The sequence below is a fragment of the Macaca mulatta genome, chromosome 20 (assembly GCF_049350105.2).
Source record: "Macaca mulatta isolate MMU2019108-1 chromosome 20, T2T-MMU8v2.0, whole genome shotgun sequence".
NCBI lineage: Eukaryota > Metazoa > Chordata > Mammalia > Primates > Cercopithecidae > Macaca > Macaca mulatta.
Window position 1 is genome coordinate 19,367,753 of NC_133425.1, and position 27,735 is coordinate 19,395,487.

Here is a 27,735-nt window from a genome sequence, read left to right on the forward strand (position 1 = left end):
ATAGAGACAGAAAGCAGATTTGTGGTTGCCAGGGACTGGAGGCAGGAGGGAAAAGGCAGTAACTGCTTAATGGGTACAGGATTTCCATATGGGGTAAGGAAAATGATCTGGAACAAGATAGAGGTGATGTTTGCACAACATTGCAAATGGACTTAGTACCACTTAATTGTACACTTTCGAATGGTTAAAATGGTGAATATTTAAGGTCCTTCTTCTTTTTATTAAGGCAAAATCTGCAAAACATAAAATTAACCATTGAAAAATGTGGCCGGGCTCACGCCTATAATTCCAGCACTTTGGGAGGCTGAGGCAGGTGGATCACTTGAAGCCAGGAGTTCGAGACCAGCATGGCCATCATGGCAAAACCCTGTCTCTACTAAAAACATAAAAATTAGCTAAGCGTGGTGGCACACACCTGTAATCCCAGATATTTGGGTGGCTGAGGCACGAGAATCTGTTGAACCCAGGAGACAGAGGTTCAGGGACACAGGATCATGCCACTGCACTCCAGCCTAGGCCACAGAGCAAGACTCTGTCTCAAAAATAAACAAATAAATAAAACTGAAATGTAGCATTTAGTGGCCTTTTGTATAGAGTATATGCTTAGCATAAATGTACCACTTAGTGGCCACTTTAGTGTAACACGTTAGTATAAAAAGTTAAATTTTAGGTTATGTACATTTTACCACAAGTGGAAAAAAAAATTATTCACTTGTTCATCCTAGAAGTCTGGACTATTTTGAACAGATGCTGAGTGACCCAGGGGTTTACTATTATTATTTTATTCAAAGAATATTGCTGGCCACATAGTGATATTCACTAGATCAGAACTGTTTCCTCTGTTATGGGAGCATTTTCTACAGCCTGCAGTATTGTGAATGTGCAACAGTGGAACCGTAAGGAGATTCAGCCAGTGAGAGCTCAGCTCTGTTCAGATCCAGGGCCAGTCGTGAAGGGCAAGACTGTTTACAGCCTCCATCCCAGCACCATGGAAGACCTGCACTGGCAGCCGTGGGAGCAGCCCATTAGAAATCCCTTGGATCCATTTTTTAAATGATTTCTCTGTGGTTCACAATAAATAATAATTCATAAAGTTAACCATAGCCTGGGCACAGCGGCTCACACTGTAATGCCTGCACTTTGGGAGGCCAAGGCAGGAGGATTGCTTGAGTCTAGGAGTTTGAGACCAGCCTGGGCAAAAAAAGTCTCTTTTTTTTTTGAGATGGAGTCTTGTTCTGTCACCAGGCTGGAGTGCAGTGGTGTGATCTCAGTTCACTGAAACCTGCACCTCCTGGGTTCAAGTGACTCTCCCACCTCAGCCTCCCGAGTAGCTGGGACTACAGGCACACGCCATCACGCCCAGCCAATTTTTGTATTTTTAGTAGAGACGGGGTTTCACCATGTTGTCTAGGATGGTCTCGATCTCTTGACCTCGTGATCCGCCTGCCTCAGCCTCCTAAAGTGCTGGAATTACAGGTGTGAGCCACCACACCTGGCCAAAAGTCTCTCTTTTATAAAGACCTTGTCTCTATAAAAAATGAAAAAAAAAAAAAAATTAGCTAGGCATGGTGGTGTAAGCCTATAGTCCCAGCTACTCAAGAGGCTGAGGCGGAGGATTGCTTGAGCCCAGGAGGTCAAGCCTCCAATCCCACAACTGCACTCCAGCCTGGGTGACAGAGACTCTGTCACATACACACACACACACACACACACACACAAATTTTACAGTCAACAATAATGTATTGTACACTTAATATTTTATGAAGAGGCCAGATCTTATGTTAAGTGTTCCTGCCATAATTAAATTAAACTTTTTAAAAAAATAATAAAGTTCGACACCCTTCCTCCAAAATGTCAGGCTGCAAAAGACATGACAATCACCAACATTTTAAAACTCAATATCCATGAAAGATTGATGTGAAGGCTTTGGAAGAACTGACTTTGCCCTAGGTGACTTCCTCTCTCTGGGTTAAGAGCTGCTGTGTGGCTTCTGGAACTGAGGACACCAAAGCCTCAGGTGTCTGAAAGGTGGCCACTGCAGTTAAAAAGCCGAGCTCCCTCTGTTCATGTTACATCTTTATATTTTGGGAAAGCTTCCAAGTGACTGCTCAGAGGGGCACTGGCAATCCGTCATGCCTAAGGCATTCACGTGGTAGCAGGTGGCAACTATGGGTGCCCACCACTGCCACCTAACATTCCTGAAACCCTCACTGGAGCACATATGGCCTGCAGGTACTTTGAGACTCATGTTGAGTTTCAATGTGAAAGCTGGAATCTGAGGTCCACACAGAAATCTTTTAACATTTGTTTAAATTTTTTAAAAAAGAAAGAAAAGCTCATAAATAGCAAAGAGCCGCGTCTATGATTGCCTGAGATTTTGTTTGGTTTTTATTTTCAGAGCCAGTTGCAGATTTTATTCCTTCCATTTGGACAGGCAGATCCCAGCTGAGTCCTTTTGATCTTTGTCTTGCTTCTGGATCACATTCTCTTCGGATAATTGGCATTGGTAAGCTCAGTAAATTCCAGCCCTTCCTCCTGGAAGTCGTGGAAATATGTGGCAGGTTCTGTGAGGGATGCAGCCAGTTCTCCATGGGACACAGATTTTAGGCCTCACCAGACCACTTTGAACCCCAGTTCGCAGCATCACCGGGAATAGCAGGGGTCTCCCAGGAGCAAAGAAACTATGATTCAAGTGGAACCTAAGAGATGTGCAGATAGATGTAATTCAAGATTTTTTTTTTTTTTTTTTTTTTTTTGAGCGAGGTCTTGCTCTGTTGCTAAGGCTGGAGTGCAGTGGCACAATTATAGCTCACTGTAACCTCAAACTCCTGGCCTCAAGTGATCCTCTCACCTCAGCCTCCTGAGTCGCTGGGACTACAAGCACACAAAGCCATGCCTGGCTAATTTTTTTTCTTTTTTCTTTTTTCTTTTTTTAGAGACAAGGTCTCCCTATGTTTTCTAGGCTGGTCATGAACTCCTGGTCTCAAGCAGTCCACCTGCCTTAGCCTCCCAAAGTGTTGGGATTATAGGCATGAGCCACTGCACCTGGCCTAAGATGTTACTATTTTAACTGTAACCCTGATAACACCAAACTAGATATAACCAAGTCTTCTAAGATCAATCTTTCCTTCAATGATGGTGTCTGATGGAGTGCTTTTAGCTGGAAGCATTGAAGCTTGCAGAAAACCCAATTCAACTGACCTAAGCAATGATAAATGCATAATCTAATACAGCAAGATGAAATCATGAATAAGGCAAAAATGCATATTCTCACCACTTCTATTCAACATTGTACTAGTAGTTCTAGCCCTTACAATAAGGCAAGAAAAAATAAATAAAAAGCATAAAGATCAGAAAGGAAGAAGAAAAGCTGTCTCTATTTGCAGTGACCTGATTCTTTTGTTTTGTTTTGTTTTGTTTTGTTTTGTTTTGAGACGAAGTCTCGCTCTTGTCCCCCAGGCTGCAGTGCAATGGCACGATCTCGGCTTACTACAAACTCCGCCTCCCAGGTTGAAGTGATTCTCCTGCCTCAGCCTCCCAAGTAGCTGGGATTACAGGCGCCTGCCACCACGCCCAGCTAATTTTTGTATTTTTAGTAGAGACGGGGTTTCACCATGTTGGCCAGGCTGGTCTAGAACTCCTGACCTCAGGTGATCCGCCTGCCTCGGCCTCCCAAAGTGCTGGGCTTACAGGCGTGAGTCACCGCACCCAGTCAACCTGATTCTTTACATAGAAAAGGTTTAGGAATCTACAAAACAACCACTAGAACTTATAAATGAATTTAACAAGGTTGCAGAATACAGGGTCAGTATACAAAATAATTATATAGCAAAATGTCTGAGGGTGGAAGAGTTGGGGAGCGTCCCAATGGGTCAATGATATCATCAAAGGCTTAAGTTCTTTTGAGCTTCTCACATTGCCAAACATAGCATTGTTCCTAGTGGTTGCAAGATGACTGCCACAGCTTCACATCTTCACAAATTAACATCCAAAGCCAGAGCAAGAAAGGAACACATGTTTCCTCCTTGGGTTCATTTATAAAATGAGAAATGTTCACAGAGCCCCACCCCCCAGGCTTTCCTGCATTGGCCAGAGTGGAGTCACATGCCTGTTGCTGAACCAATCACTGGCCAAAAAAAGAGGACTTACCATGATTGGTTTGAAATATTCAAGATCCACTCTCCAATCTCATGCACCTGGGGAGAGGGCTAGAGTTCCTTAAAGCTCATGGCCACTGAATGTCTGAAGGAAACCAGAATTTGGTTGGTAAGTAAAAAAGAGAAAATGACTACCAGGTAAACAGTGGTATCTGCCATGCTATCCCACACACAATTTCCAGGAATCAAGCCGCTGCAGGACGCCAGGCTGATTGTGAACAAGATCTTAACTTCTGTCTGCACTCGTGTGTACTGCCTTGGGGTGGCCTCCAGCCCCTCTAGCGCTTTCAACTCAACCAGCAAAAACCCTTCAGCTATTTATTACTGTATTATTGAATGGTTAAAAAAGAAACAACTTCCATTCATAAGTACAGTTCTATTTTTTTCAAGGCAATTCCCCATCCTTTGTTTTATTTTCTCCACATGAACAACACCAAGAAGCCCCAAGAGATTCAATGATGTCCCTGAGGTCACCCAGAAACATAGCAGCCACCGTGTATGCACCAGAATCTGTGCTAGGCACTGTACATAAATAGTCTTATCTAATTTTCACTACAGCCTAACGAGGTAGACTTTGCTGTTATTTTCATTTTATAAAGGAGAACTGAGGCACAGAGAGGTTAACTAACTTGTCTATGGTTACACAGCTAGTGAGTGGCAGAACCAGGATAGACCTCAGGTCTGTCTGAGCCCCAATCCCATACTGTCTAACCTCTAAGTTATACATATTTTTCCTTTTTTAACCATCGGTATTCCAAGTGCCATTACTCATATTGACTTACTAAGACATTAACTTATACAATATTCCCTCATGTTGTCACAATAAGAACAGCGTCAGAAAGTGGAAATAATGGAATGGGAAGGACAGGGGCTGTTCTTAATGGTTTTTTTTTAAATAGAGTTGGGGTCTCACTATGCTGCCCAGGCTGGTCTCAAACTCCTGGCCTTAAGCCATCCTTTCACCTTGGCTTCCCAAAGCACTGGGATTACAGGTGTGAGCCACCACACCTGGTCCCCTCCTCCTTCATAACTGCCCACCTACTCCTGACTCTCCTATTAACTAGTTATATACAAAACCACCCCACTCCCCCAAAAGACCAGAGGCCAGGCCTCCATTGTACTCACTCTCTTTTTTTTTTTTTGAGATGGAGTCTCGCTCTGTTGCCCAGGCTGGAGTGCAGTGGTGCAATCTCGGCTCACTGCAAGCTCCGCCTCCTGGGTTCATGCCTGAGGTCTCCTGCCTCAGCCTCCTCCCGAGTAGCTGGGACTACAGGCGCCCACCACCACGCCCAGCTAATTTTTGTATTTTTAGTACAGATGGGGTTTCACCTTGTTAGCCAGGATGGTCTTGATCTCCTGACCTTGTGATCCGCCTCAGACTCCCAAAGTGCAGGGATTATAGGCGTGAGCCACCGTGCCCGGCCCAGTACTCACTTCAAAAAAAAAAAAGTTTCCTATCCTCCATTTCATCAAAAAGGATAATATGAAGATATTACTCCATGAGTACTGTCTTCTATCTGCCCAGAAACTTGAATTTAATTTTGCTAGGAGACGAGGAAGAACTGTCAATATTCCTCTTGTATCCTCTGATTTTACTACAAATTGTGAGAATTAAAGCAACATAATTATATCATTTAGGGAAGGTTTTCAGGAAATTGACATTAAAAGAGAATTGAAGAAGAAAAAATCCTGTCCATTTTTAAAGTCTATTTAGTGAATATTAGGATAGAATAGTACTCTATACCCATGTATACCTGTTATCTTTGGCAGTCTTTTCAACACTGTTTGGAGTGTAAATGACATTAACATGAAAAGTAGAAATGTATACCACACAAATATTCTCAGTACTCTAATCCAAAAAAAGAGAGTCCAGCAAAATGTTTAAAGCAGGTAAGGCAAATTAATAGCTTTCAGGCAGGATCTGGTCCATAGACACAGTTGTATGCTCTATCTGATGGGACTTCTTGAAAAAGTAGTTGCACAGCCAGGGCTCAGTGGCTCACGCCTGTAATCCCAGCACTTTGGGAGGCCGAGGCGAGCAGATCACTTGAGGTCAGGAGCTTGAGACCAGCCTGGCCAACATGGTGAAACGCTGTCTCTACTAAAAATACAAAAAGTAGCCAGGCATGGTGACAGGTGGCACATGCCTGTAGTCCCAGCTACTCTGGAGGCTGAGGCAGGAGAATTGCTTGAACCTGGGAGGTGGAGGTTACAATGAGCTGAGATCGCGCCTCTGCACTCCAACCTGAGCAACAGAGCGAGACTTTGCCTCAAAAAAAAAAAATAAAGAAAGAAATAATTGCACAGCCTGGGCAACATAGCAAGACCCTGTCTAAAAAATAATTTTTTAAAATTAGCCAGGCATGGTGGCATGCACCTGTAGTCCCAGCTACTTGGGAGGCTGAAGCAGGAGGACGGTTTGAACACAGGAGTTTGAGGAGGCAGAGAACTATGAACATGCCACCGCACCCCAGCCTGGGCAACAGAGTAAGACCCCATCTCTAAAAAATAAAAGTAAAAGTTAAAAAAAAAATCTTTTGTGGTTGGCTATCTCAATGGCTATTCCCAATCCTCTTCTCCCTTGTGCACGACTACAGAGACTAAAAAATAGTCAGATACTTGTAATGATATATAATTTCTGGATTTTGACCATTGTACTGTGGTTATATATAAGAATGAACTTGTACATAGCAAATAAACTCTGACATGTGCAGAAGTACAGAGCATTCTGTTTGCAACTTATTTTTAAATAAACAGAAAAATAATATGAAAAATAGAACTATAAGGCAAATGTAGCAAAATGTTAATTGGAGAATGTGATGACAGATATATGGAAGTTTTTTATACTCTTCTTGCAATGTTGTTGTAACTTTGAACTTATATTTCAAAATAAAGTTACCAAAAATAATTAAAATGAGAAAAGCTTTTTTAAAAAAAAAGAGAATAAAGGCAGATACGCACTGTCCTATCTTACCTTGAAGCTAAATGTGGTCATGCGACCTGGGTTTGGCTCATGAGCTATAAGACAAGGCAAGCTGGGCTTTTGTTTACCCTGATAAAATGGAAAGTCCTGTGAGGGGCGCTCAGGGCTGCCACTCCATCCTCCTCTTCACAAGTGGAATACAGATGTGATGCTGGAGCTGTGGTAGCCATCTTAAGACCATGAGACAACAAGACTAAGAGCCAAAAAAGCCAATATGTAAAGGATGAGTATGCAGAGAGGAAGTGCCTGGTCCCTGAAATCATTGTGGAAATACTGGGCTACCTCTGTGACTGCCCATCTCTAATTGCTTGTGTCCTTGTGTTTTAAGCTGTTCTCTTTTATTTGAGACAGAGTCTCACACTATCGCCCAGGCTGGAGTACAGTGGTGCAATCTCAGCTCACTGCAAGCTCCTGCTCCTGAATTCAATCGATTCTCATGCCTCAGTCTCCCAAGTAGCTGGGATTACAGGCATGTGCACCATGCTGGCTAATTTTTGTATTTTTTTGTAGAGATGGGTTTTCACCAGGTTGGCCAGGCTGGTCTGGAATTCCTGAGCTCAAGTGATCCACCCACCTTGGCCTCCCAAAGTGCTGGGATTACAGGCGTGAGCCACCGTGCCTGGCCTTAAACAGTTCTTAGTACCTTGCAGCTGAATGCATTCCTAATATGGTCACTGTGCTTCACTTTTTTTTTTCTTTTTTTTTTTTTTTAACCTCCCAGCATCTAAACTTCATGTGTTGAGAGAATCCTGAAACAGGTTCTTCTCCCCATTTCAGAAGTCGGGACAGATACTCCCTCTCCCTGTCCCCTGGAATCCAGGGTGCTGGGACATGCAACCCAGGTGCTGCCAACAGAAGCACACACCCAGTATTTTGAACATAGGGGGAAGTTGGGAGAAAGCAAAGGCAGTGCTATCAGTGGTCTAGAAAGTCATTGTTCAATGTCCTGGGCAATATGGCCAATGTTAGCTTTTTACCACCTGCTGTGTCCCCAGATGCTGGGCCTCTCCTGGTTCTTGCCTATTTGTTTTTTTGAGTGTTGTTTTGTTTAGTTATTGTTGTTTTTGAGACAGAGTCTCACTCTGTCACCCAGGCTGGAGTGCAGTGGCATGGTTGTAGCTCACTGCAGCCTCAGCTTCCCAGGCTCAAGTTATCCTCCCATCTCAGCCTCCCAAGGAGCTGGGACTTCAGGTGCGTGCCACCACACCCAGCTAACTTTTTTATTTTTAGTTAGAGATGAGTTTTCACTATGTTGCCCAGGCTGGTCTTGAGCTCCTGACTTCAAGCAATCCTCCCTCCTTGGCCTCCCAAAGTGCTGGGATTACAGACATGAGGCATCATAACCTGCCTCTTGCCCACTTCTTCAGTCTAGTTTTCCACCTTGTGGTCAATTTTTTGAGCTACCTGGTAAATTATTTTTCTGCTTAAGTCAGAAAGGATTTTGTTAGCAGTTGTTAACCTTGACTCATATAACTGTTCATATCTAAAAATCAAAACATTCACATTGAAATCCATATTTTTTACTTGTCTTAAAAAATCAGAAGACTGGCCAGGCGTGATGGCTCATGCCTGTAATCCCAACACTTTGGGAGGCCAAGGTGGGTGGATCACGAGGTCGAGAGTTCGAGACCAGACTGGCCAACATGGTGAAACCCTGTCTCTACTAAAACTACAAAACTTAACCACGTGTGGTGGCACATGCCTGTAGTCCCAGCTACTTGGGAAGCTGAGGCAGGAGAATTGCTTGAACCTCGGAGGTGGAGGTTGCAGTGAGCCAAGACAGTGTCATTGCACTCCAGCCTGGGCAACAGAGTGAAACTCCATCTCAAACAAACAAACAAACAAACAAACCAAACAAACAAACAAACAAACCAGAAGACTGTGCAATATTGGGCCTTTATTTCCTTGCAGAAACAGTAGGCTGGCACTGAGTAAGAGCTACCACCTGCCTTTCAACTGTATATTTTGGTGATCAACATGGTGTTTGGGCTTATGTCTTTCAGTCCTAGTTATCTATGAACTGTTTTTACTCATAATATTTCTGACACCAAATGTGTGAGTTTTTTCCACACCAACAACCACTTCTCCAGCTCTCCCAACTGGGTATCCTACAATTCAATCCAATTCTGACACTAACCTGGAGCTGGCATCAGACTCCACTGGCTTAAGGGCTCAGTCCCACAAGAATGGCCTCGCTTCAGATGCCAGTTCTAAGTACTGGGTGCTCAGGGAACCCACACTTCTGTCCAACTTGGCCACAAAGTCAAGGGTTTCCACAACTCCTCCTCTCAGGTTTGATGTTTTGCCGGAACAGCTCAGAGAACTCAGGAACACTTTTATTTCATTATTTTATTTTATTTTATTTTATATTTTTGACAGGGTCTCACTCTGTTGCCCACGCTGGAGTGCAGTGGTGTGATCATAGCATACTGCAGCCTCAACCTCCCAGACTCAAGTGATCCTCCCACCTCAGCCTCCCAAGTAGCTGGGACTGCAGGCATGTGCCACCATGCCCAGCGATTTTTTTTTTTTTTTTTTTTTTTGAGATGGAGTTTTGCTCTTGTTGCCCAGGCTAGAGTACAGTGGCGCGATCTTGGCTCACTGCAACCTCCACCTTCTGGTTTCAAGCAATTCTCCTGCCTCAGCCTCCCGAGTAGCTGGGATTACAGGCACCCACGATCATGCCCAGTTAATTTTTGTATTTTTAGTAGAGACGGGGTTTCACCATGTTGGCCAGTCTGGTCTCGAACTCCTGACATCGTGATCTGCCCACCTCGGCCTCCCAAAGTGCTGGGATTACAGGCATGAGCCACCGTGCCCAGCCAGGAATGCTCTTTATGTACTATTACTGGTTTATTATAAAGGATAAAACTCAGGAATGGCAAAATAGAAGAGAGGCCTAGGGCAAAGTATGGGGGTGTTGGCTGATGTAGAGCTTCCATGCCTTCTCTGGGTGCACCCCATCCTCCCAGCACTTTGATGCATTCATGAATCCAGAAGCTCTCCAAGCCCTGTGGTCTAGGATGTTTCATTCCATAGGCGTGACTGGTTAAATCACTGACCATTCATGACTGAAGTCAGTCTCGAGCCTGGGAATTTGAGGCTGCAGTGAGCAGTGATCATGCTGCTATACTCCAGCCTGGGCAACAGAGCAAGACCCTGTCTCTAAATTAATTAATTAAAAATTGTAAAAGACTTGACTGGGCACAGTGGCTCACATCTGTAATCCCAGAACTTTGGGAGGCTGAGGCCAGCAGATTGCTTGAGCCCAAGAGTTCAAGACCAGCCTGGGAAACATAATAAAACCCCATCTCTACAAAAAAAAAAAAAGAAAATACAAAAATTAGCTGGGCATGGTGGTGCACACCTGTAGTCCCAGCTACTCAGGAGGCTGAGGTGAAAGGATCGTTTGAGCCCAGGAGACAGAGGTTGCAATGAGCTGAGATTGTGCCACTGCACTCCAGCCTGGGTAACAGAGCAAGACTCTGTCTCAAAAAAGAAAAAAAAAAGACTGAATGGGTATTGCGCAGGGAAGTAGGAAGTTCTGCACTCTGTGGAGGGCATAGTAAGACCAACATCTCTCAAACTTGAATGTACACAGGGATCTTGTATAGACCGTGATTCAATAGGTCTGGGTTTAGGGCCTGAGATTCTGTATTTCTAACAAGCTCTCAAGGAATGCTGGTGCTCTTGGTCTACAGTCCATATGTTGAGAAGCTAAGGATGAGATGAACCAGACTCCCTTAGGACCCCAAAGATTTATGCATCGCCCATCAATGTGTGAAAGCTCCAAGCCAATAGAGACCACGTCTTCCCTTTATATGTTATGTCCCTAATACCAAGTGCGGTGCCTGGCACACAGTAGGTGGTCAAAAAATGTTGTTGAGGACCATGGACTATGCAGCCATAAAAAGGAATGAGATCATATCCTCTGCAGCAACATGGACAGAGCTGGAGGACATTATCCTAAGCAAATTAATACAGCAACAGAAAACCAAATACCACATGTTCTCACCTATAAATGGGAGCGAAACATCAAAGTTCACATGGACACAAAGAAGGGAACAATACACACTGGGACGTATTGAGGGTGGAAGGTGGGGAGAGGATTGAAAAACTACCTACTGGGATTATGCTTACTACCTGGGTGGTAAAATAATCCGTACACCAAACACCCATGACATAAAATTTACCCATGTAACAAACCCACACACGTACTCATTGAACGTAAAATGAAAGGTGAAAGAAAAAAACAACGTTGAGGAATACTCCTCAGCAGTGAAAGAAACTAACTGAGTAATAGAAGCTGCTCTCAAAAGATCGTCTGCCACATGATCATATCTATGGGACATTCTTGAAAAGACAAACCCATGACATGGAGCCTATGAGAGTCTGCCAGGGGTGAGGGGTTGGGGGGAATGTAATTATAAAGAGAAAGCATGATGGAGTTGTAGGGATGATGCAACTGTTTGGTATTCTGATGGTGGTGGTGGTTTCAGAAATCTATACATGTCTTAAAATTCACAGATCTGCACACCAGGCTGGGCGTGGTGGCTCATGCCTGTAATCAAAACACTTTGGGAGGCTGAGACACAAGACTTGCTTGAGCCCAGGAGTTCAAGACCAGCCTGGGAAACATAGGGAGACCTCATCACCATAAAAGTAAACATTTAAAAATTAGCTAGGTGTGATGGTGCACACCTGTGGTCCCAGACACTTGGGAGGCTGAGGTGGGAGGAACGTTTGAGCCAGTTGTGTTGAGGCTGCAGTGAGTTGTGATCACACCACTGCACTCTAGCCTGGGTGACATAGTGAGACCTTGTACTCAAAAAAAAAAAAAAATCTGCACATCACAAAAGGTCAATCTTACTGTATGATCATTCAAAAAATAAAATTAATATATTTGAAACTAATAATCATTTTTGAAAACAGACATTTCAGGATGACATTGATTGAACACCTACCCCGTGCCAAGCCAGAGCCAGGTACTGAGGATTCAAAGATGAATGAGACAAAGCCCCCTCCCCAAACCCAATCCTCATCATTGCTGAAACTGCTCTCTGAAAATAATTATTCGAGAGTCATAAGGAACAAACAGAGGCTCGGAAACCATCTAAGGTCTTCATCAGTTTGTAATCACCATTGTTTATGCTGGGAATCAAGATGAGTACCGATTACATTCTGGGCATTTGATAGGCTTGGAAAAAATTCCAGGAATATTGCTCAAATTGCCTTATTTATTAGCCTGTCCCCACTTAACATGTCCACATGTTTGCCTCCAGACTTAACCTTGTAGACTGTCAAATCCATCCAAGGGGGAAACCAATTTGCATAATCTAGTCTAGCTGCCAACTGACAAATGAAACAGATCCAGCCCAGAGCAGAGAGAATCTTGATGCAGAACTTGTAAAAATTCAAACAACTCAAAACTCTAAAATGCAAAGATCATTTCTGTAGACAATTTGGTATATATTCTTCCAGTGTTTTTTTAATCCATATACTAACAAATGTACATACATTATTTGTTTTACAACAATGTAATCATACTGAATAAACTGTTCCATAACTTGCTGCTTTTCTTCACTTGACAGTACAGTTTTTCATGTCAGTAATAGAAACTGACTTTTTTTTTTTTGGCAAGGGCTGTACAAGCAGACCATTGCTGAAATGTACCATAATTTATTAACTTTGTCCCTGTATTAGTCCATTTTGCATTGCTGTAAAGGAATACGTGAATCTAGGTAACTTATAGAGAAAAGAGGTTTATTTGGCTCACAGTTCTACGGGCTGAACATGAAGCTTGACACCAACATCTGCTTCTGGTCAAGACTGCAGGATGTGTTTACTCATGGTGGAAGTTGAAGGAGGAGCAGGCATGTCACATGGCAAGAGAGGGAGCAAGAGAGTAGGAGGGGTGCCATCCTCTCTTAAACAACCAGCTCTCACATGAACTAATGGAGGGACCACTCACCCTATTATCAAAGGGAGGGCATCAAGCCATTCATAAGAGATTCACCCTCTTGACCCAAATGCCTCCCACTAGGTCCCACCTCCAACATGGGGCATCATATTTCAACATATCTGTCAGGGACAAATATCCAAGCTATATCAGTCCCTTCTTGGTAGATAATTACATTACTTCCATCTTTCAGTGTTATAAATTCTGTCAGTCAGGATGAGCTAGGTTAGGCTGCTGTAATGAATATTTCAAAGCTTAATGGCTGAAAATGAGAAAGGTTTATTTCTTGCTCATGATACATCTCCACTGTTGGTCAGCTGGGACTCTACCCTATGTCTTCCTCATTCCAAGATCCAGGCTGATGGAGCAGCCATTATCTGGAATGTGCAGGACAGTGTAGCACAGGAAAAAAGAGAGTTTGTCAAGGTGTCTTAGTCCATTTTGTGCTGCTATAACAGAATATCACAGGCTGGGTAATTTATAATGAACAGAAATGTATTGGCTCACAGTTCCAGAGGCTGGGAAGTCCAAGATCACAGGACCAGCATCTGGCGAGAACCTTCTTGTGCACCATCTCATAGCAGATGGGCAAGGAGAAGGTAACAGACAGCCAAAAGAGAGTCAAACTTGTTATTTTATAAGGAACCCACTCTATCATTACTCTATCATGAGGGCAGGGCCACCATGACCCAAACACCTCCCATTAGGCCCTACCTCCCAACACCACCATGTTGAGGATCAAGTTGCCAACACATGAACTTTGGGGGACACATTCAAACCATAGCACAAAACACTCCCTCACTTTTAAAGCTTCATCAGGAAGTGGCATATGTGATCCATTACTATTTAATTAGCCAAAACAAGTCACATGGCCTTGCCTAAGTTCAAATGGCAGAGAAGTATAATCTTCCCACTGAGAAGGGAGCTAAATATTGGCAGAGTCCATCTACCAAGAAACATCCTCACACATTTGTCTTTCTATTCTTGGGAGAATTTTTGGTGGGATAAATTCTGACATGTAGAATTGCTAGTCAAAACAAATGCACACCACGGTGCATGTTTCCTCAAATTAAACACTTAAGTAGGTGAATAGCAATGGTGGAAGCTAATGTTCTCATTGTTGGGGTGGGAGATTACAGATAAGCAGGTAGAGATGGCTAAAATGATCCACATGGTAATGGATTTGAGTGAGAGACATTAGTACAAACTCCTGTTTAGTGTACTATCATTCAAATGGTTCCATATAGAAATATTATTATGGGTACAAGCATATATTGATATACAGACACTGTGTGCTGAGAGAGCTGAGAAGCCAGCACACCCCAGTAGCAATGAGCACACTTAGCTTCCAGATCTAGGTTTTTAATGCCATTCTCCAATAAAAGGAAACAGAACTTGTACTAGTCAGGGTTTTCTAGAGGGATAGAACTAACAGGAGATATAGATATATATATATAAATATATATATTATATATATTTATATATAATATATATTATATATAAAATATATATTATAATAATATAACATATTATATATAATAATATAATATATAATATATATTATATATATTATAAATATATAGAGAGATATATATATAAAAGTCATTTTCTATTATGGACATGAAAAACTGTACTGTCAAGTGAAGAAAAGAAGCAAGTTATGGAACAGTTTATTCAGTATGACACATTGTTGTAAAACAAATAATATATGCACATTTGTTAGTATATGGATAGAAAAAACAGTGGAGGAATATATATATTATATAAAATATATATTATATTGTATATATTATATTATATACACAATATAATATATATTATATACAATATATATTATATTTATATATATATAAAGGAGTTTATTAAGTATTTGCTCACATAATCACAAGGTCCCACAGTAGGCCATCTGCCAGCTGAGGAGCAAGGAGAGGCAGTCCAAGTTCCAAAGCTAAAGAACTTGGAGTTCGATGTTCGAGGGCAGGAAGCATCCAGCACAGAAGAAAGACACAGGCTGGGAGGCTAGACCAGTCCAGCCTTTTCATGTTTTTTCTGCCTGCTTTATATCCTGGCCACCCTGGCAGCTGATTAGATGGTACACACCTAGATTAAGGGCGGGTCTGCCTTTCCCAGCCCACCGACTCAAATGTTAAGCTCCTTTGGCAACACTCTCACAGACACACCCAGGATGAATACTTTGCATCCTTCAATCCAATGAAGTTGACATTCAGTATTAACCAGCACAGAGCTCTTTGGAGAGGCAGCTGATTCTAGGTCAGGGTCAGTGTGTTAGTCCGTTTCTGATTGCTGTAAAAAAGTACCCGAGGCTGGGTGATTTATAAAGAAAAGAGGTTTAATTGGCTCATGATTCTGCAGGCTGTACAGGAAACATGGCACCTGCATGTGCTTCTGGTGAGGACCTCGGGAGGTTTCCAGTCATGGTAGAAGACAAAGGGGGAGCTGGTGTATCACATTGTGAGAACAGAAGCAAGAGACAGAGGGAAGAGCCAGGATCCTTTAAACAACGAGCTCTCATGTGAACTGAGTGAGAACTCACTCATCACCAAGGGGATGGCGCTAAGTCATTTTTGAGGGATCTGCCCTTGCGATCCAATCACTTCCCACCTCCCCACCAGGCCCCACCTCCAACACTGGAGGTCACATTTCAACATAAGATGTAGAGGGGACACACATCCAAAGTATATCAATCAGGAAATATAAAAGACAAGCCTGGAGAATCTTGTAGTGCCAGAAAGGAAGGAAATGCACACACACACACGCATGCACACATGCACACACACACACACAACCCAGAATGGTGGGGTGTGCCAAAGGGAGACAGATGCCAACTAAAAGGGTCTCAGTAACCAAAACTAGAATAATCTGAGCAAAAAAAAAGCCCCCAAAACATAAAGTTATATTAGATTATAACTCAAAAGAACTCATGAGTTCATACTGATACAAATAAATGATTTATCTATTTTTATCTTATTTTTATTTTTATTTTTGACACAGGGTCTTGCTGTATCACCCAGGCTGGAGAGCAGTGGTGCAATCACAGCTCACTGCAGCCTGAAACTCCTGGACTCAAGCAGTCCTCTCGCCTCAGCCTCCCGATGTGCTGGGATTAGAGGCATGAGCCACCAAGCCCCGTTTAAATAAATGATTTCATAAACAAATAAGGAAAACTAGCTCATGGTTCTGCAGGCTGTACAGGAAGCATGGCACTGGCCTCTGCTCCTGGTGAGAGCCTCGGGAAGCTTCCAACCCATGGCAGAAGGTGAATCACACATGTCAAAGAATATTCCAAATAATTCATGTAGATGATTTGTCCTCAAGAGTTGGGGGAACGTAACGCCTCACTCCTTAAGTGTGGGCAGCACACGGTGTCTTCCCACCAAAGAGTGCATGCAGTGTGGAAAGGGGTGGAGGGAGAGTGAGCATTCAGTGGAGAAACCTGGTAAACCCAGCCTCAGCCAGGTGATGAAGGTCAACATTAACAGTGACCGGTCACGTCGATGGTAGGCACGCTTGATATGTGATGAGACGGGGATTTTACCTCTGAGGTCTTCCTCCCAAAACCCCATAACCTCAGTCTAATTATAAGAAAGGCATAAGACAAAACCAAATTCAGGGACATTCTGCAAAATACCTATCCAGCAGTCTTCAAAACTGTCAAAAAAGCCAAGAACAAGGGAAGTCTGAGCAGCTGTCATCATGAAGAGGAGCCTAGGGAGATATTAGGACTAAATACAATGTCATGTTTCTGGATGGGATCCAGGATCAGAAAAAGAACATTACAGAAAACCAAGGACTTAATGCCATTTCTGGTTTTGAGATAAACTATAACCCATGAATAAAACAGAGAGAAACTAGTTATGTGTGATTCAGTTGGGATGCTGCCATCTGCAAGTATTAAGAGAAACTCCAGCCAAAAATGGCCTAAGTGTAAGAATCCAGAGCCAGGTGCAGTGGTGTGCACCTGAAATCCCAGCTACTCAGAAGGCTGTCAGGAGGATTGGATCATTTGAGCCCAGGAGTTTGAGACCAGCCAGGGGAATGTAGTGAGACCCTGTCTCAAAAAAGAAAAGGAAAGGTCAGGCTCAGTGGCTCATGCCTGTAATCCCAGCACTTTGGGAGGCCCGAATTCCTGGCCAACATGGTGAAACCTCATCTCTATGAAAAATACAAAAAAATTAGCCAGGTGTGGCGGCGCATACCTGTAATCCCAGCTACTTCGGAAGCTAAGGCAAGAGAATCACTTGAACCCAGGAGGTGGAGGTTGCAGTTAGCCAAGATTATGTCACTGCACTCCAGCCTGGGTGACAGAGTGAGACTCCATCTCAAAAAAAAAAAAAAAAGGAAAGGAAAGGAAAGGAAAGGTCTGGCTCAGTGGCTCACGCCTGTAATCCCAACACTTTGGGAGGCTGAGGCGGGTGGATTGCTTGAGCTCAGGAGTTTGAGACCAGCCTGGGCAACATGGCAAGACCCCATCTCTACAAAAAATACAAAAATTAGTCAGGCTTGGTGGCACACGCCTGTGTTCCCAGCTACTTGGTAGTCTGAGGTGGGAGGATTGCTTGAGATTGCTTGAGCCCAGGAGTTCAAGGCTGCAATGGGCTGAGATCACACCACTGCACTCCAGCCTGTGTGACAGAGTGAGACCTTGTCAAAAAAATAAAAAATAAATAAAATAAAACAAGAATTCAGGCAGCAGAGAGAATCCAGGGCCAACTGGTTGAGTGGCTTAACTAAGTCAAGTCCTTCCATCTTCCTACTTGGCCATTTTTCGTGTCTCCTCTTCTGGTTGACCTGCTATGGGCACTTTGAAGCCCCGTGGGCAGGCAGGGATGAAAAGCAGGAGCTGTTTCTTCTTTGTGTATCTCTTAAGACTAAAGAAACGTTTCCAGAAGCTTCCCACTAGACTCTGCCTCATTTACCAGAACCTACCACCCCTTGCTAAGCCCAGGCACCACCACAACAGGCTGAGACTAATCAGGATTTGCCCTGCAGTCACACAGGAAGGGCTGGACACAGGGTAAAAATCAGGATTCAGGCTGCATAAGGGCAGATGGCTGCTTTAGCACAGTCTTGTGAATATGAGAGAAAATGGAAAGAAAACTCCTTTCATTTGTAATTAGAAAACTAAGGTGAAGCCAGGTGCAGTGGCTCACATCTGTAATCCCAACACTTTGGGAGGCCAAGGCAGGAGGATTCCTGTAGCTCAGGAGTTCAAGACCACCCTGGGCAACATAGTGAGACCCCATCACTATTTCTAAAAAAATTAAAAATAATTCTAAAAAGGAAAACCAAGTTGAAACTATGTTCCTGTCACCAAAATATATCACTTTCCCCAAAGCTAGATTTTCCAACTAGGTTGGGTTATATGAAGTCCTACCCAAATGTGAAGAGAGAAAAAAATTATTTCAAGACCCTTCTAGTCTGAAGACACTAAGTTTCTATCTAGGATGTCAAATTGCTGTGTGTCCTTCAACAAATAACCACTTTCTCTTTGAGTTACAATGTCTTTGACTGTAAATAAATATGGAAATATGTCTAATTCTGCTATTTGTTTCTTTATATTTTTAGAGACAGAGTCTCACTCTGTTGCCCAGGCTGGAGTACAGTGGCATGATCTCGGCTCACTGAAGCCTCGACCTCCTGGGTTCAAGCAATCCTGCTACCTCAGCCTCATGGCTGGCTAGGACTACAGACATGCATTACTACGCCCAGCTAATTTTTGTTGTTGTTGTAGAGACAGCTATGTTGCTCAAGCTGACCTCAAACTCCTGGCCTCAAGTGATCCTCTGGCCTTGGCCTCCCAAAGTGCTGGGAATCACAGTCATGAGTCATCGTTCCTAGCTAGCTCCAATTTCTTGAAATTACTGCTTACTGAGTTTTTTTAATGTACAAGTGCAACCTTCTAATAACATTTTGTCATCAATATTATTATATTTATTAAAGAGACAGCATAGCTAATTGATTAAGGATGATACTGTATTAATATAAATCCCAAATTTACAGCAAATCTATTATTAGTAGCAGTGTGACGTTGAAGAGATTTATTAACCACTCTAAGCTTCAGTTTCCTTGGTGTATTAGTCTGTTTTCACGGTGCTAATGAAGACATACCTGAGACTGGGTACTTTATACAGGAAAAGGGTTTAATGAACTTACAGTTCCACATGGCTGGGGAGGCCTCACAATCTTGGTGTGACACAAGGAGGAACAAGTCACGTCTTACATGGATGGCAGCAGGCAAAAAGAGAGACCTTGTGCAGGGAAACTCCCAATTTTAAAACCATTAGATCTTGTGAGGCTTATTCACTATCATGAGAACAGCATGGGAAAGACCTGCCCCCATGATTCTATTACCTCCCACCGGGTTCCTCCCACAACATGTGGGAATTGTGGGAGTTACAATTCAAGATGAGATTTGGGTGGGGACAAAGCCAAACCGTATCACTTGGTTACAAAATAATAACATTTACTTCTAGGAGAATTATATAAGATGAGGCCTGTGACATGCTTAAAATGTGTCTGGCACATAACAAACACTCAATAAATGTGAACGCTTATACGCATATGAAAATCAATATTTGCATCTGTTGACAGATTAGAATCCTCTCTCCTGCCATCATGTGGAGCTGAATGAAAATGATTGGGTGAGGGCTGGAGGAGATGTGGTAGAACTACACATCCCAAAGATGGGCACATTCTAATTCTCCCAAATTTCTAAGAATATGTTACCTTACATGGCAAAAGAAACTTTGCCCATTTGATTAAGTTATGGATCTCAGGCCAGGCGCAGTGGCTCACACCTATAATCCCAGCACTTTGAGAGGCCAAGGTGGGCAGATCACTTGAGGCCAGGAGTTCAAGACCAGCCTGGCCAACATGGTGAAACCCCATCTCTACTAAAAATACAAAAATTAGCCGGGCGTGGTGGCAGGCACCTGTAATCCCAGCTTCTTGGGAGGCTGAGGCATGACAGTCGGTTGAACCAGGGAGGCAGAGGTTGCAGAGAGCTGAGATCATGCCACTGCACTCTAGCCTGGGTGACAGAGCAAGACCCTGTCTCAACAAAAAAAAACAAATTATGGATCTCAAAGTGGGAGGTTATCCTGGATTACCCAAGTGGACCAAATCTAATAACACAAGTCCTTATCAATAGAAGAGAGAGGCAGAAAAGTGGGTCAGAGAAATGCTATAAGCAAAAGACTCTTCCCGCCACTGCTGGCTCAGAATATGGAGGAGGGGAACACGGTATGTGGAAGTTTCTAGAAGCTGACAACAACCCTTGGCTGATGGCCAGGCAGAAAACCGGGGCTCCATCCCTATAGCTGCAAAGGGCAGAATTCTGCCCACAACACAAATAAGCAGGAAAGGGAATCTCTCTTGTAACATCCAGAAAGAAATGCAACCCTTTGCACACCTTGATTTCGGGCTTCTGACCTATAGATATATAAGACAACACAATTGTGAGGTTTTTTTATTCTGGTACCAAAAAAAAATACCATCTTAACTATTTTTAAGTGTACAGAACAGTTGTGTTAACTATAGGCACACTGTTCTACAATGAGCCTCTAGAAGTTTTTCATCTTGCAAAACTGAAACTATATCCACAACAATGCCCTGTTTTCCTCTCCTCCATGCCTCCTGATAATCACTGTTTTACCTTCTGTTTATAAGCGTTTGACAGCCAGGCATGGTGGCTCATGCTTGTAATCCCAATGCTTTGGGAGGCCAAGAGAAGAGCATCACTTGAGTCCAGGAATTTGATACCAGCCTGGGTAACATAATGAGCTCCCGTCTCTACAAAAAATTTTAAAATTAACTGGGTGCAGTGGTGTATGCCTGTAGTCCCAACTACTCTGGAGGCTGAGGCAGAAGGATCGCTTGAGCCCATTGAGCCCAGGAGTGAGCTATGACGACAACACTGCACTCCAGCCTGGCAACAGCATGAGACCCTATCTAAAAAAAAAAAAGATTGATTAATTTGGATACCTCATATAAATGGAGTCATGCAGTATTTGTCCTTCTGTGACTGGTTTATTTCATGTAGCATATTGTCTTTAAAGCTCATCCATGTTGCAGCATATGATAAGATTTCCTTTTTTAAGGCTGAATAATATTCCACCATGTGTATATACCACATTTTGTTTATCCATTCATCCATTGATAGATATTCAGGTGTTTCTACTTCTGATTATTGTGAATAATGCTGCAATAAACGTAGGAGTACAGATATCTGTACAGATGCTTTTTTCAAGTATTTTAGGTATACACCCAGAAGGGGGATTGCTGGAGCATATGGTAATTCTATTTTTAATTCTTTGAAGAACCTCCATACTGTTTTCCAGAGTGGCTACATCATAAATTTAAGCTGTTTGCAGCCACTAAATTTGTGATAATTTGTTGTGGTAGTGATAGGAAACTAATATTGGGTCTTTATTGATTTTGCCTCTCTTTATTAACGTTTTCTTTTCTTTGAGAGTCTTGCTCTGTTGCCCAGTGTGGAGTGCAGTGGCGCAATCACGGCTCACTGTAGCCTCAAACTCCTGGCTCAAGCAATTCTCGCAGCTCAGTCACCTGAGTAGCTGGGCCTACAGATAACTTTTTCTTTTTTTTTTTTTTTTTTTTTTTGTAGAAACAGGGTCTCACTTTGTTTCCCAGGCTGGTCTTGAAGTCCTGGGCTCAGTTCATCTTCCCACCTTGGACTCCCAAGGTGCTGGAATTACAGGCATGAGCCACCATGCTCAACCTTTTTTCCCCCAATCTTTTTGACATATAACATACACACAGAAAAATGCACCTATAAGCAGCCAGCTTGCTAAGGTTTCACGATTTATCACCTGTAAAACCAACACCTGGATCAAGAAACAACTCCCCCAGGAGCCCCCTCATACCTGGAAGGGGACTGTGGGAACTAGGAAGAACCAAGGCCCAGGAAGGTGCAGTAAGTAGCACCATATATTTATTTGGAAAATATCAAATACTCTTTGAAAATGCTTCATTGGTAAGATTGTTGGAGGAAAGTCATTCCTCTTCTAGGGAAATCCATTTAATGTTTCCATGTTTAATGACTTTTAAAACGATCTCCAAGAGGGTTTTTCGTGTGCTGCAAACAGAAATCATTCCATAAACTTACGGGATTGTTCATTAAAAACGGCTTTTTAAAAAATGTAAACCCACCCATGCTCTCAATCTTAGGGGAAATGAGAACAGAAGTCCAGTTATTGACTGTGGCCTAGCCTCTTCCGCCACCTGCTGGTTGATTGTGGGAACCTCATCACCATATGACGCTTATTTGGGGTATTTTTCATTTCTTCTATAATACATATTGAACAAATAATACGTGTTGGACACAGTCTTATGTCCATAAAGCTCAAGATTTTGTAGAGAAGACAGACATCCATTCACATATAATGACTGTAAATTTACAAGTGTAATAAATTCAGCTGTGACAAGTGATCCCCAACCTGTCTGTTCATCAGATCCCCTATAAGAATTTTGTTAGAATAATTTTTACCAAAAACCCCACTCCCAGAGATTTGTGTCCATAGGCCTACTATGGGGCCCAGGAAATCTGTATTTTCTGTCAGCACCCAACAAGATTGTTCATGCACAGATAAGGATGTAGTAGATTAGTTTGGGGAGGGTTACAGGGAACTTTGAACGTTGAATTAGACTTTAAATGCACTGATAGTAACATTACAAATAAAGCAAAGATATCAGAGCATCAAGAACCAGTGAATGGAAATCATCAGGGTGGCAAGGCAGTTGGAACTGGAGAAAGTTGTAGAGGGAAGAGGGAGAGAGAAAAGTAAACGGGGAGATGGATTATGAGGCAGCGAATTGGGTTTTATGGAAGAAGAGGGAGAGAAAAAAGCAAAAGAGGCCAGGCGTGGTGGCTCATGCCTGTAATCCCAGCACTTTGAGAGGCTGAGGTGTGCAGATCTCTTGAGCTCAGGAGTTCAAGACAAGCCTAGGCAATGTAGTGAGACCCTGTCTGTACCAAAAATACAAAAAAAAAAAAAAAAAATGTAGCTGGGTGTGGTGGCATGTACCAATAATCCCAGCTATTTGGGAGGTTGATGTGGGAGGATCACTTGAGCCTAAAAGGCAGAGGTTGCAGTGAGCTGAGATCACTCCACTGCACTCCAGCCTGGGCAACACAGTGAGACCTTGTCTAAAAAGAAGAAAAAAAAAAGAAAGAAAGAAAGAAAAGAAAGCAAGAGAGAAAAAAAAACAGATTTTCAAAAGCACAGCCCCTTACACCAGGATACTCATTCTCTACCACTGTAATCACTACATCATATATACAGTCATACACTGCGACAATGTTTCCTCCAACAACAGGCTGCGTACACAATGATGGTCCCATAAGATTACAATGCTGTATTTTTACTATAACTTCTCCATGTTTAGATATACAAATACGTCCCATTGTTTTACAATTGCCTAAAATATTCAGCACAGGAACATGCTGTACAGGTTTGTAGCCCAGGAGCAACAGGCTACACCATTATACCTATAGCCTAGGTGTGCAGAAGGTCATACCATCTAAGTTTACGTGAGTACACGCTATGATGTTCACACAAAGATGACCTCGCCTAACGACACATGACACATGTCTCAAAACATATCTTCATCGATGAGCAACTCAGGACTGCACTATAAGGGCTCAAAAGAGTCAAAACAGTAAGCATGACCCTCAGGGCCCGGTGTGGTGGCTCACACCTATAATGTCAACAGTTTGGAAAGTGGATCACTTGAGCCCAGGAGTTCGAGACCAGCCTAAGCAACATGATGAAACACTATCTCTACAAAAAATACAAAAATTAGCCATGCGTGGTGGTGTGCACCTGTAGTCCTTTGCCACTCAGGAGGCCTTTCAGCTGCTAAGGAGGATGAGGTGGGAGGACCGCTTGAGCCCAGGAGGTCAAGGCTGCAGTGAGCCATGATTGCACCACTGCACTCCAGCCTAGGTGACAGAGCAAGGCCCTGTATCAAAAAAAAAGGAATAAAGAAGAAAGAAAGAAAGAAAGAAAGAAAGAAAGAAAGAAAGAAAGAAAGAAAGAAAGAAAGAAAGAAAGAAAGAGAGAGAGAGAGAGAGAGAGAGAGAGAAAGAAAGAAAGAAGGAAAGAGAGAAAGAAAAAGAAAGAGAAAGAAAGAGAAAGGAGAAAGAAAAGAAAGGAAAGAAGAAGGAAGGAAGGAAGGAAGGAAGGAAAGAAAGAAAGAAAGAAAGAAAGAAAGAAAGAAAGAAAGAAGGAAGGAAGGAAGGAAAGAAAGAAGGAAAGAAAGAAAGAAAGAAAGAAAGAAAGAAAGAAAGAAAGAAAGAAAGAAAGAAAGAAAGAAAGAAAGAAAAGAAAGAAAGAAAGAGGCCGGGCGCGGTGGCTCAAGCCTGTAATCCCAGCACTTTGGGAGGCCGAGACGGGCGGATCACGAGGTCAGGAGATCGAGACCATCCTGGCGAACACGGTGAAACCCCGTCTCTACTAAAAAGTACAAAAAAACTAACCGGGCGAGGTGGCGGGCGCCTGTAGTCCCAGCTACTCGGGAGGCTGAGGCAGGAGAATGGCGTGAACCCGGGAGGCGGAGCTTGTAGTGAGCCGAGATCCGGCCACTGCACTCCAGCCTGGGCAACAGAGCGAGACTCCGTCAAAAGGAAGGAAGGAAGGAAGGAAGGAAGGAAGGAAGGAAGGAAGGAAGGAAGGAAGGAAGGAAGGAAGGAAGGAAGGAAGGAAGGAGGGAAGGAGGGAAGGAGGGAAGGAGGGAAGGAGGGAAGGAGGGAAGGAGGGAAGGAGGAAAGGAGGGAGGGAGGGAGGGAGGGAGGGAGGGAGGGAGGAAGGAAGGAAGGAAGGAAGGAAGAGATTTTAAAACCCGGACACTCAGCACCCCACAGCATAAAGCGTGATACGAAGTGAGATCCAGGATATGTATTTTGGAAATGCTTTACCACTCTATGTACCAAAGTCTGGAAAGTTCCCAAAAGACAGGGACTGGTAAGCTCCACCAAGGCAGGGACTCACCTGCCATCATCACCATTGTCCATAAGCACGTGGGTGTTTATAGAAAAGAAATACTGCGCAGAGCTTGGGGGCACGCACCTGTAATCTCAGCTACTCGGGAGGCTGAGGTGGGAGGATCCCTTGAGCCCAGGAGTTCAAGGTTACTGTGAGCTGTAATCTGCGCCAGTACACTCCAACCTGGACAGCAGAGCAAAACCTTGTCTGAAAAAGAAATCTTGTGCTCCATGGCCAGTTTGTACTGCTGCCCTGCCTGTAGCAGGCACAAGCCGAAAGCAAGTCTGAGAGGAACCATAGTACTTCAACTTACTGACACAATGATTGGTCCAGAGTGTGGTCATGTGACACTCAATGACCCAATCACAGTCCTTGCCTTGCCTTTTAGAAGCAGACTGGGAGACGTTTACTGAGCTCCTATTTTGAGGGACTTGTAAGGTTTTCCTCCAGCTTTGAAATCCACGAACCTATAAAAATAAATCCATTTTTAATTCCTCACTTGGGAACAGTGATTTGTTAAGCACTTATTGTATGCTAAGCAATATGCTCTATGCATTGTCTTTCAACAACCTTACGAGATAGATAATATTTCTGTTGCCATTTTTTAAGTGAGGAAAGATTTCCCAGAAGTTAAACAATTTGCTTAAGGTCAAACAGCTAGAAAGTGCTAAAGTTGGAAGTTTCAATTTCTCTGACTCTAGAGTTCAGAGTCTTAATTAATGGCGAAACTGACTCTCATTGACATAATTGTGCTCTGAGCACATCACGAGTTCATTATAATTTCTTTGAAAACACCATTTTTAATGGCCGTAGCTTTTTTTGTCTTATGGATGTTGTATAATTTAAGTAACTCCCAGTTGTTGAATAATTAGGACATTCACAACATTTGCCATTATAATCGGCATTTTGTTCTAAATCTAAGTCAGCAAACTGCAGCTTGTGGGCCAGATCCACTTTGCTGCCTGTTTTTTTGGAACACAGCCACGTGCATTTATTCCCATAGTGTCTGTAGTTGCTTTCAAGGCAAAGTGAAGTAGTTGCAACAGAAACCTTATGTCCCACAAAGCCTCAAATATTTACAATCTATTTACAGAAAAGGTTTGCCAACCTCTGTTCTTAATAATTATCTACAATGCTGATTCCATCCTTAGGATAAACATATAGAAAGAGAATCAAGGCTGCAAGTGGTGGCTCATACCTGAAATCCCAGCACTTTGGGAGGCCCAGGTGGGCAGATCGCTTGAGCCCAGGATCCTGGGCAACATGTCTAAACCCCATCTCTACAAAAAACAAACAAACAAACAAACAAAAACCACAAAAATTAGCTGGTATGCACTGTAGTCTCAGCTACTTGGAAGGCCAAGATGGTAGTATGGCTTGAGCCTGGGATATGGAGGTTGCAGTGAGCCTAGATTGTGCCACTGCACTCCAGCCTGAGCAACAGAGCCAGACCCTGTCTCCAAAAAAAAAAATAGAGAACCAGCCAGGTACAGTGGTGCATACCATAGTTCCAGCTACCCTGGAGGCTGAGGCAGAAAGATCTCTTGAGCCCAGGAGTCTAAATCCAGCCTGGGCAACATAGCAAGACCCCTATCTCTTAAAAAGAAATTAATTAATTAAAAATTTTAAAGTAAGACCAGGTGCAGTGGTTCATGCCTATAATCCCAGCACTTTGGGAGGCCAAGGTGGGAGGATCACTTGAGGCCAGCCTGGGCAACATAGTGAGACCCTGTCTCAACAAAAAATATATATATAATTATTTTAAGATAATAAAAGTTTTAAAATATTAAATTCTTAAAATTGAGACAGGGTCTTTCTCTGTCATCCAGGCTGGAGTGCAATAGTGCAAACATGGCTCACTGCAACCTTGACTTCCTGGGTTCAAATGATCTACCTGCCTCAGCTTCCTGAGTAGTTGGGATCACAGGCAAACACCACCACACTGGGCTAATTAAAAAAAATTATTTTTTAGATATAGGGTACCATTATGTTGCCCAGGCTGGTCTTGAACTCCTGGGTTCAAGTAATCTTCCCGCCTTGGCCTCCCAAAGTGCTAGGATTACAGGCACGAGTCACTGCACCTGGCCTTACATTTTTTTAAAAGAGAATCAACTCAAATTACTTTTCAGAAAGTTGATTTCAAACAACATTGCCACCAACAGTTTGTTTAAAGATTTCATTTCCCAGGCCTTCCACCTTGGCCAGCTCCGGCTGACATTATGCAAATAGAAACTGAGGTATTCCGCCATTTTAGGGGCCTCTGGGGATACAGCAGTGACCAAAATACACAAGTCATTACCCTCATAGGGCTTGTAATATATGAAAGGGGTGCAGAGATACAATAAACTGCTTGCCAAGTAAATATGTCATTTGTCAGATGGCAATTGGTGCTGTGAAGAAAATCAGAGTGGTTGATTTTCCACTCAAGAAGGTGGAGTGGGGTGCTAGTTTACATAAGGAGTTCACCATCTGTCACTGATGTGATGACATTTGAGCAGAGAACTGAAGGAAGGGCATCCCAGGTGGACAATAAAGCAAACACAATGAACATGATATTTTCAAAATTCAACAGGGAAAATCATTACTTTATCTCCATAGTAGAGTGGTGCT

At 43.0% G+C, this 27,735-nt stretch overlaps 1 long non-coding RNA gene across 1 annotated transcript in view; it reads right to left on the minus strand.

The window, feature by feature from the left end:
* Window positions 1-2,360: 2,360 nt before the first annotated feature.
* The window catches only part of LOC144338097 (uncharacterized), a 42,050-nt gene continuing 16,675 nt past the window's right edge, over window positions 2,361-27,735 (minus strand). Inside the window, exons 2-3 of the long non-coding RNA XR_013411908.1 lie at window positions 13,607-13,673; window positions 2,361-2,699 (exon numbers count right to left, since the gene is read on the minus strand). This is a non-coding gene — a long non-coding RNA (uncharacterized LOC144338097). The remainder of the gene's footprint in view (window positions 2,700-13,606; window positions 13,674-27,735) is intronic.